At 36.8% G+C, this 5472-nt stretch overlaps 1 pseudogene; it reads left to right on the forward strand.

Moving 5' to 3' along the window:
* The first annotated feature begins 687 nt into the window (after window positions 1-687).
* LOC111371105 lies at window positions 688-5188 on the forward strand (annotated as a pseudogene).
* Window positions 5189-5472: the final 284 nt, after the last annotated feature.

The following is a 5472-nucleotide window of genomic DNA, read 5'->3' on the forward strand; positions in this document are numbered from 1 at the left end:
AGAGCATGCCATCTACGGAAAATGACATCAGATTTAGGCCAAGTGCGGATACCTCTTTCGCGAAGCGGCCTCAGCGGCAAAGAGTTTAGAAACGAAGGGCCTTGAGTACAAGGGAACAGCTGGCCCACCGCCACTTGTTCGACGACCTCAGCATTGTTGAATGAAGGACCTAGATAGAATTCATTGAGTTCGGCATTGGCTGGTGCGAGGAAGTTCGGAGTTATATATGGCCGAGTGAGGATCTTCTGGAAGTCTTCAAAACTGAAAGAGTCGCCAGATTGGGATTGTGAAGAAGCCATTAGAAACGAAATAAAGTTTTGTTCAGGTTTGCTTGAGAAACGAAGCAGAGAAGCAAGAAGCTGAATAGTAATATTGCGAGAGAGAAGCGCATAACAATGAGGCGTGATTTAGTAGTGTGATAAAATGGCGTGTATTTGGGCGTTATAAAGGTTTGCAACGTCGCACCTTTTCAGGCTATGGAAGAAAATAATGATTAAAATTCTTGGGAAATTCAAATGTTGCTAGGAAACACAAAGTGAATATGGCAAAAATTAATAATTGGTATTAATTCTGCCATATTGGGAGGTAATTGTTGACATGCTAAAAGTGTAGCCCAATTCGAATAGCCCAAAGAATGAAGCCCAACTGGGCAATTCAGGATGAAGGCCCAAATAGGGTTATTAATGAATGCAGTGGAAGCACACGAATGCGGTAACACCATCGCCCAAACTTACAAGACGCCCAAGATCTGAGTGAATGAAGTGCCTCGCAGTTGCCCAAAGTTATAACCCCGTTCTCGCCCAAACCTTCGAATCGCCCAGGATCACATAAGGTATTGTGGTTATCCAAAAGTACAGTTATCAAAGTAGTTATTGGGTAATCTTATCATGTTCTACGATTCAAGAAGTTCAGTTGAAGACAGTTGAACGACAAAGAGTAGTGACAGCATTTAGAGACGGCAGTTCCACGATAAGATTGGCCACCATGAAGAAAGTGGGCAGTTATAAAGCAATTGAGCAGTTTCTAAGCGGTTGATCACAAAGAGAGCATCAAGGGAATATAAAAGGGAGAAAAGATATAGAGCAAAGGACCCCGAATCAAACACTCTCAAACAGAGAATATGTAATTTCAATTCCTTAGTTTAGACTTAAAACATTTCTTTTCAGTACTCGTGTGCTTGCGCCCCTTGGAGGTATTTTGTTTAAGTTCCAATTGTAAAATCATTGCCAATAAAACACCCCATTTTGGGACTTTGTCTTAAGAGGTTTGTCCCTTACACAATCGTTTGATCCCTTTTTAATTGTTAGCGACTACCCGTGCGAAACAGAGACAAAATGGTAATCTGCGTGATAATTCTTTGTTCTTTGTCAAGCTTCTCGCTTATAGATGAATCTATAAGATATATAATCAAATAAAAAATTTTAAGACGGATTTATGAAGTTTAGAAAACATGAAAAACATATTATTTTAGGTAAAATTATTATATTTTTTTTAAGTTCCAATTATTCAATATTCATATACTTCTAAGTTTGTGATATAAATAATTTTAGACGGTTGATTTGCATTATATTTACTAGCTGTAACGCCGAGAGAAACGATGGAAGCCTAAAATCAATTTTAAGCTTAATTTCTTTCTTTCCAATCTGAGCTACTCAGCCCTGTTTGAATGCGGTCTTGAAATTCATGGCATCATTGGCATGCACAAGTCAGTTAAATTTAAAGTTGTGGTCATCATCTATTCTCTGCATCTATAGAATTTCATGCATAAGTACTTTTTTGCTTTTCTACGGGTGTGCTGCAGGGCTAGAATGGAAGCCATTTTGAACCTAGGCCTGTTCCACCTCCTCTTCCAAATAAATGTGACTGGGAGATTGATCCTGGTGAACTGGACTTCACAAACGCAACAATTATAGGGAAGGTCTGTATCCAAAAGTTACTGATCAACTCTTTTTTGTTCATTAATCCCTGTTCAATTCAATGCAGAACTCCTTTTTCTACGTACCCTTGTTTGACGATCAATATTTCAAAATTTTTTCTATGTACTCATTTTCAACTACATATTCACACAATAAAATATTCTGATAAATCTAAAATTTTTCCTTACTTCTTAACCACATATTCTCATAAAAATCGCTATTCAAAATATTGTTTTTTTCCCCCAAATAATGGTTGTCAAACCAGGGGCAATCCGATACTATATATATATTATTATTATTATTTTTTTTTTCAAAGGACACAAAATGTTGATTTCTTTGATCTATATTTTAATTAGAATAATCTCTTTCTTTTCAATAATGTAATGGTCTGCCTCTATTCTTAAAGTAGAACATTTAAAGAAGTTACATTTACTGAATAATTACCTTCCTGGGATTTTTTTTTAGTGTTCTGTGGTTGCATTCTTTTATGGCACATTACCATCTTCTTTCTGTATTAGCGATACCCCGTTATGAATTCCTCAAGGGCTTCTTGTTTTTCTTTTGTCAATCATTTGGGGGTGGGGGGCATGTTCACCACAACGGCTCCTTGATAGCACAGTAGTCCCTTCTGTCTATTTAATTTTTTGTGTTGGTTGGAAATGTCAATGAATGACCCTCCATTTTTGCTTCAAATACTCGTATGGTTTTCTTGTTTATATGGTGTGCTCTTGGTTATTTGGCTTCGGTAAGTTGAGTTATGTGTTATTTATATCTTTATGCAAAGCTCCTGATCACGGCTGATATTGGTAGGGGTCTTTTGGTGAGATAATAAAAGCTTCTTGGAAGGGAACACCTGTAGCTGTCAAACAAATTCTTCCAATCCTCTCAGATGATAGATCGGTGATGTATGTTTCACAACTGGGTTAAGATTATTATGGAATGCTTATTATGTTACATTTTTTTTTTATATTATTAGTAATAGGTTGTTTTGGTTTGAGTAGAATGCATTAACAAGCAGAACTCACAGATCAATTGCGTAAATTTTTACAAAGTGGCTATTGACTCTTCATTTGGTTACTAGTCCTTGTTCAATTGCGTAATTTATCTTCACTTAGCTCAACAAGTAATTGAGATTAAACAATGTAAACTTTTAGGAATTTCTATTCCAATAACCAATTGTAGCCATATCTTTCACGTCATATTTCTCCTTAACATATAGCAAAATGACTTGCCTCTTGCTCTCTATGCAGTCAGGACTTCAGACATGAGGTAAATTTGCTAGCTAAACTTCGCCATCCAAATATAGTCCAATTTCTTGGAGCGGCCACTGAAAAGAAGCCTTTAATGCTAATTACATAGTATTTGAGGGGGGTAAGTGAATCTGTTTCCCATGTTGAAGCAGAATGTTCTTACCACCGACAATGGAGAGTCCTGTCCTAAGTGTTGCATTTTATATTCCTTTATAGGGGGATCTACATCAATACCTAAAGGAAAAGGGGGCACTGAATCCATCGACAGCAATCAGTTTTGCATTGGATATTGCCAGGTAAAATTGGCATCAAATCTATCTTTTGTTTACTTAAACCTTCCAAACCCTTTATCATGTCTGTTGTCCTACAGAAGCATTCAAGAACTTGCACAATTACTGATGAAATCTGTTGCCAATTTATTATAGAGACCTAGTATTCCCAAATATATTTGCTAGACTAGGATAGAAATTTATTTTATTTTATTTTATTTTATTTTATTTTATTTTATTTTTATTTTTGGGTGCAATGGCATGCTTGCATCTGGCTTGGGGGCAAATAATTTGGCTTGTCATCCCAAACAGCACCCGGGCTAACATATAATGTTACATATCTTGGGAGAGCATATATATTTCTTGGATTGGGTTGGGTTAAGAACAAATTTCCTTGTAATTTGAGTAACTGTAGTATGACATATGCTTTTGCTGATAGTTCTTACTTCTTAGTTCTTGGAGTATTTTGGCATCGTGATAAGCCTACTTTAAGGATATGGGATGATTGTCTAACATTTAAATAAATTAGCTTATATGGTATGCTTGTTGAGTTTTATAAATCTTGTTTTGACAGAGGAATGGCTTATCTTCATGGCGAGCCCAATGTTATAATACACAGAGATCTAAAACCAAGGTTAGCTGATATTCAGGATACAATTGGGAGGACATGCTCATATGTTGTCTAATAAGTATTGCATATCTTTCTCATATTTCTCAACCAAAACTCACATTTAAAGTGCTTGCAGGTCGTTCTATTTCTGTATTGGGAACTCTTGGGAAAATCTTTCTGTTTCCTGATAGCTGTCAAACTGAATATGGTATTTTTTTCAGGAATGTTCTTCTTGTCAACTCTAGTGCAAAACGTTTGAAAGTTGGAGACTTTAGATCAAGCAAGCTTATTAGGGTGCAAAATTCCCTCGATGTGTGCAAAATGACTGGTGAAACTGGAAGCTGTAAGTAACTATTTTATGAATTGTTTATATAAAACCGGGATTTTGAAAATGTGGCAAATTCTGTATTTCTGCTACTATAAAAGACTGGTATATGGCTCCTGAAGTCTTCAAACACCAAAAATATGACAAGAAGGTTGATGTTTTCTCATGATCTTATACGAGGTAATTTTGTTCTTTGTCCTGAATCAGAATAGAGCGGAACCATAATTGATTGAAATATAATCCGAAGTGACCTGTGAACTAATGCAGATGCTTGAAGGTGAACTGCCACTGTCACATTACAAACCATATGAAGCCGCTAGATATGTGGCAGAGGGGCACAGACCAGTGTATAGGGCCAAACGTTTTATACCGGATTTGAGAGAGTAAGTAGACTACAATATCTTAAAGTGTGTGCATGTGTAACTATGGCCTATGTTTCGCTGTTAATTGGGCCTTAAAATATCTTAATTCATGTACATTTTTAACACATTGGTTCAACATCCAGTTTTACTTAGTTTTATTCATTAATGTCTGCCAGTGAATTACGAGTGTTATGCACGAACTGCATTGATGCATTACTGTGTTCAAAGCAGACGCTTGAATATTTGATTTCCTGATATCCTATTGAATTGGACATGTTTTTGGGCTAACTGATAGGTGCTGGGCAGAAGATATGAACCAGAGACCTTCTTTCTTGGAAATCTTGAAGATGCTTGAAAAGATAAAGGACACGTTACCATCTGTCATCACTGGAGCATCCTTATGACATGAGATAAACTAAATATGTGAGATGGAACTTCATATATGCCAATATCCCCTTTCACCCTTGCATGCTGAATCAAGGTCAGTTTTGAATGGTGGATCAAAACTGGTGGAAGGTCAACTGGTGGATCAATCAACATTGTCTTGCTTCCAGCGGCAGAGTTGAGAGTTCGATTCCTGGTGGGAACCTGCAGCAAAAAATTTGGTATGGAGCAATTATTGTGAAAGAAGTTCTCTTGTGCGTAGAAGTGTACAGACAATGGGGGGAACCTGTGATTTAGTTGAGGCATAACCCGTGATTTACCCCCTCCAAGGTTCTAAGGGCAAGGGTAAGTTGGGA

This window comes from Olea europaea, chromosome 22 (assembly GCF_002742605.1).
Source record: "Olea europaea var. sylvestris chromosome 22, O_europaea_v1, whole genome shotgun sequence".
In the NCBI taxonomy this organism is placed as follows: domain Eukaryota; kingdom Viridiplantae; phylum Streptophyta; class Magnoliopsida; order Lamiales; family Oleaceae; genus Olea; species Olea europaea.